This window comes from Triticum dicoccoides, chromosome 5B (assembly GCF_002162155.2).
Source record: "Triticum dicoccoides isolate Atlit2015 ecotype Zavitan chromosome 5B, WEW_v2.0, whole genome shotgun sequence".
NCBI classification, from domain to species: domain Eukaryota; kingdom Viridiplantae; phylum Streptophyta; class Magnoliopsida; order Poales; family Poaceae; genus Triticum; species Triticum dicoccoides.
The window spans coordinates 480,165,575-480,171,831 of NC_041389.1; positions in this window are offsets into that span (position 1 = coordinate 480,165,575).

Genomic DNA, 6,257 nt, shown 5'->3' on the forward strand with positions numbered 1-6,257 from the left:
ATGTCATATGCACGAGTAGAACACAAGTGAGTTGTGGGTGATACAAGTCATACTGCTTACCAGCATGTCATACTTTGGTTCGGCGGTATTGTGAGATGAAGCGGCCCGGACCGACATTACGCGTACGCTTACGCGGGACTGGTTTCACCGCTACAAGCACTCGTTGCTTAAAGGTGACCGGCGGGTGTCTGTCTCTCTCATTTTAGCTGAATCGAGTGTAGCTACGCCCGGTCCTTGCGAAGGTTAAAACAGCACCAACTTGACAAACTATCGTTGTGGTTTTTGATGCGTAGGTAAGAACGATTCTTACTAAGCCCGTAGCAGCCACGTAAAATTTGCAACAACAAAGTAGAGGACGTCTAACTTGTTTTTGCAGGGCATGTTGTGATGTGATATGGTCAAGACGTGATGCTATATTTTGTTGTATGAGATGATCATGTTTTGTAACCGAAGTTATCGGCAACTGGCAGGAGCCATATGGTTGTCGCTTTATTGTATGAAATGCAAACGCCCTATAATTGCTTTACTTTATCACTAAGCGGTAGCGATAGTCGTAGAAGCAATAGTTGGCGAGACGAAAACGATACTACGATGAAGATCAAGGTGTCGTGCCGATGACGATGGTGATCATGACGATGCTTCGGAGATGGAGATCACAAGCACAAGATGATGATGGCCATATCATATCACTTATATTGATTGCATGTGATGTTTATCCTTTATGCATCTTATCTTGCTCTGATTGACGGTAGCATTTTAAGATGATCTCTCACTAAAATTATCAAGAAGTGTTCTTCCTGAGTATGCACCGTTGCCAAAGTTCGTCGTTCCCAGACACTACGTGATGATCGGGTGTGATAAGCTCTACGTCCATCTACAACGGGTGCAAGACAGTTTTGCACACGCGGAATACTCAGGCTAAACTTGACGAGCCTAGCATATACAGATATGGCCTCGGAACACGGAGACCAAAAGGTCGAGCGTGAATCATATAGTAGATATGATCAACATAGTGATGTTCACCATTGAAAACTACTCCATCTCACGTGATGATCGGTTATGGTTTAGTTGATTTGGATCACGTGATCACTTAGATGACTAGAGAGATGTCTGTCTAAGTGGGAGTTCTTAAGTAATATGATTAATTGAACCTAAATTTATCATGAACTTAGTACCTGATAGTATTTTGCTTGTCTATGTTTGTTTGTAGATAGATGGCTCGTGCTGTTGTTCCGTTGAATTTTAATGCGTTACTTGAGAAAGCAAAGTTGAAAGATGATGGTAGCAATTACACGGACTGGGTCCGTAACCTGAGGATTATCCTCATTATTGCACAGAAAAGTTACGTCCTGGAAGCACCGCTGGGTGCCAGACCTGCTGCTGATGCAACTGACGACATTAAGAACGTCTGGCAGAGCAAAGCTGATGACTACTCTATAGTTCAGTGTGCCATGCTTTACGGCTTAGAACCGGGTCTTCAACGACGTTTTGAACGTCATGGAGCATATGAGATGTTCCAGGAGTTGAAGTTAACATTTCAAGCAAATGCCCGGATTGAGAGATATGAAGTCTCCAATAAGTTCTACAGCTGCAAGATGTAGGAGAATAGTTCTGTTAGTGAGCATATACTCAAAATGTCTGGATATAATAATCACTTGATTCAACTGGGAGTTAATCTTCCGGATGATAGCGTCATTGACAGAATTCTCCAATCACTGCCACCAAGCTACAAGAGCTTTGTGATGAACTATAATATGCAAGGGATGAACAAGACTATTTTCGAGCTCTTCGTAATGCTAAAAGCTGCGGAGGTAGAAATCAAGAAGGAGTATCAAGTGTTGATGGTCAACAAGACCACTAGTTTCAAGAAAAAGGGCAAAGGGAAGAAGGGGAACTTCAAGAAGAACAGCAAGCAAGTTGCTGCTCAAGAGAAGAAACCCAAGTCTGGACCTAAGCCTGAAACTGAGTGCTTTTACTGCAAGCAGACTGGTCACTGGAAGCGGAACTGCCCCAAGTATTTGGCGGATAAGAAGGATGGCAAAGTGAACAAAGGTATATGTGATATACATGTTATTGATGTGTACCTAACTAGAGCTCGTAGTAGCACCTGGGTATTTGATATTGGTTCTGTTGCTAATATTTGCAACTCGAAATAGGGACTACAGAATAAGCGAGCACTGGCCAAGGACGAGGTGACGATGCGCGTGGGAAACGGTTCCAAAGTTGATGTGATCGCGGTCGGCACGCTACCTCTACATCTACCTTCGGGATTAGTTTTAGACCTGAATAATTGTTATTTGGTGCCAGCGTTGAGCATGAACATTATATCTGGATCTTGTTTGATGCGAGACGGTTATTCATTTAAATCAGAGAATAATGGTTGTTCTATTTATATGAGTAATATCTTTTATGGTCATGCACCCTTGAAGAGTGGTCTATTTTTATTAAATCTCGATAGTAGTGATACACATATTCATAGTGTTGAAACCAAAAGATGCAGAGTTAATATTGATAGTGCAACTTATTTGTGGCACTGCCGTTTGGGTCATATCGGTGTAAAGCGCATGAAGAAACTTCATACTGATGGACTTTTGGAATCACTTGGTACTTGCGAACCATGCCCTATGGGCAAGATGACTAAAACGCCGTTCTTCGGAATTATGGAGCGAGCAACTGATTTGTTGGAAATCATACATACTGATGTTTGTGGCCCAATGAATGTTGAGGCTCGCGGCGGGTATCGTTATTTTCTCACCTTCACTGATGATTTGAGCAGATATGGGTATATCTAGTTGATGAAACACAAGTCTGAAACATTTGAAAAGTTCAAAGAATTTCAGAGTGAAGTGAAAAATCATCGTAACAAGAAAATAAAGTTTCTACGATCTGATCGTGGAGGAGAATATTTGAGTTATGAGTTTGGCCTACACTTGAAACAATGTGGAATAGTTTCGCAGCTCACGCCACCTGGAACACCACAACGAAATGGTGTGTCCGAACGTCGTAATCGTACTTTACTGGATATGATACGATCTATGATGTCTCTTACTGATTTACCGCTATCATTTTGGGGTTATGCTTTAGAGACGGCCGCATTCACGTTAAATAGGGCACCATCAAAATCCGTTGAGACGACGCCTTATGAACTGTGGTTTGGCAAGAAACCAAAGTTGTCGTTTCTTAAAGTTTGGGGCTGCGATGCTTATGTGAAGAAACTTCAACCAGATAAGCTCGAACCTAAATCAGAGAAATGTGTCTTCATAGGATACCCAAAAGAGACTATTGGGTACACCTTCTATCACAGATCCGAAGGCAAGACATTCGTTGCTAAGAATGGATCCTTTCTAGAGAAGGAGTTTCTCTCGAAAGAAGTGAGTGGGAGGAAAGTAGAACTTGATGAGATAACTGTATCTACTCCCTTATTGGAAAGTAGTTCATCACGAGAACTGGTTCCTGTGACAACTACACCAATTAGTGAGGAAGCTAATGATAATGATCATGAAACTTCAGATCAAGTTTCTACTGAACCTCGTAGGTTTACCAGAGTAAGATCCGCACCAGAGTGGTACGGTAATCCTATTCTGGAAGTCATGTTACTTGACCATGATGAACCTACGAACTATGAGGAAGCGATGATGAGCCCGGATTCCGCAAAATGGCTAGAAGCCATGAAATATGAGATGGGATCCATGTATGAAAACAAAGTATGGACTTTGGTTGACTTGCCCGATGATCGGCAAGCCATTGAAAATAAATGGATCTTTAAGAAGAAGACTGATGCTGATGGTAATATAACTGTCTATAAAGCTCGACTTGTTGCAAAAGGTTTTCGACAAGTTCAAGGGGTTGACTACGATGAGACTTTCTCACCCATAGCGATGCTTAAGTCCGTCCGAATCATGTTAGCTATTGCTGCATTTCATGATTATGAAATTTGGCAAATGGATGTCAAGACTGCATTCTTGAATGGATTTCTAGAAGAAGAGTTGTATATGATGCAGCCAGAAGGTTTTGTTGATCCAAAAGGTGCTGACAAAGTGTGCAAGCTGCAGCGTTCCATTTATGGACTGGTGCAAGCATCTCGGAGTTGGAATAAACGCTTTGATAGTGTGATCAAAGCATATGGTTTTATACAGACTTTTGGAGAAGTCTGTATTTACAAGAAAGTGAGTGGGAGCTCTATAGCATTTCTAATTTTATATGTAGATGACATATTATTAATTGGAAATGATATAGAATTTCTGGATAGCATAAAAGGATACTTGAATAAAAGTTTTTCAATGAAAGACCTCGGTGAAGCTGCTTACATATTGGGCATCAAGATCTATAGAGATAGATCAAGACGCTTAATAGGACTTTCACAAAGCACATACCTTGACAAAATTTTGAAAAAGTTCAAAATGTATCAGGCAAAGAAAGGATTCTTGCCTGTGCTACAAGGTGTGAAGTTGAGTCAAACTCAATGCCCGACCATAGCAGAAGATAGAGAGAAAATGAAAAATGTTCCCTATGCTTCAGCCATAGGCTCTATCATGTATGCAATGTTGTGTACCAGACCTGACATATGCTTAGCAATAAGCTTGGCAGGAAGGTACCAAAGTAATCCAGGAGTGGATCACTGGACAGCGGTCAAGAACATCCTGAAATACCTGAAAAGGACTAAGGATATGTTTCTCGTATATGGAGGTGACAAAGAGCTAGTCGTAAACAGTTACGTCGATGCAAGCTTTGACACTGATCCGGACGATTCTAAATCGCAAACCGGATACGTGTTTTTATTAAACGGTGGAGCTGTAAGTTGGTGCAGTTCTAAATAAAGCGTCGTAGCAGGATCTACATGTGAAGCGGAGTACATAGCTGCTTCGGAAGCAGCAAATGAAGGAGTCTGGATGAAGGAGTTCATTTTCGATCTAGGTGTCATACCTAGTGCATCGGGACCAATGAAGATCTTCTGTGATAATACTGGTGCAATTGCCTTGGCAAAGGAATCCAAATTTCACAAGAGGACCAAGCACATCAAGAGACGCTTCAATTCCATTCGGGACCAAGTCTAAGTGGGAGACATAGAGATTTGCAAGATACATACGGATCTGAATGTTGCAGACCCGTTGACTAAGCCTCTCTCACGAGCAAAACATGATCAGCACCAAGACTCCATGGGTGTAAGAATCATTACTATGTAATCTAGATTATTGACTCTAGTGCAAGTGGGAGACTGAAGGAAATATGCCCTAGAGGCAATAATAAAGTTATTATTTATTTCCTCATATCATGATAAATGTTTATTATTCATGCTAGAATTGTATTAACCGGAAACATGATACATGTGTGAATACATAGACAAACATAGTGTCACTAGTATGCCTCTACTTGACTAGCTCGTGAATCAAAGATGGTTAAGTTTCCTAGCCATGGACAAAAGAGTTGTCATTTGATTAACGGGATCACATCATTAGGAGAATGATGTGATTGACATGACCCATTCCGTTAGCCTAGCACTTGATCGTTTAGTATTGCTATTGCTTTCTTCATGACTTATACAAAGTTCCTGCAACTATGAGATTGTGCAACTCACGTTTACCGGAAGAACACTTTGTGTGCTACCAAACGTCACAACGTAACTGGGTGATTATAAAGGTGCTCTACAGGTGTTTCCGAAGGTGCATGTTGGGTTGGCATAATTCGAGATTAGGTTTTGTCACTCCGATTGTCGGAGAGGTATCCCTGGGCCCTCTCGGTAATACTCATCACCTAAGCCTTGCAAGCATTGTAACTAATGAGTTAGTTATAAGATGATGTATTACAGAACGAGTAAAGAGACTTGCCGGTAATGAGATTGAACTAGGTATTGGATACCAACGATCAAATCTTGGGCAAGTAACATACCGATGACAAAGGGAACAACGTATGTTGTTATGCGGTTTGACCGATAAAGATCTTCGTAGAATATGTAGGAACCAATATGGGCATCCAGGTTCCGCTATTGGTTATTGACCGAGAATAGTTCTAGGTCATGTCTACATAGTTCTCGAACCCATAGGGTCCGCACGCTTAACGTTACGATGACAGTTTTATTATGAGTTTACAAGTTTTGATGTACCGAAGTTTGTTCGGAGTCCCGGATGTGATCACGGACATGACGAGGAGTCTCGAAATGGTCGAGACATAAAGATTGATATATTGGACGACTATATTCGGACACCGGAAGTGTTCCGGGTGATTTCGGAGAAAACCGGAGTGCCGGAGGGTTACCGGAA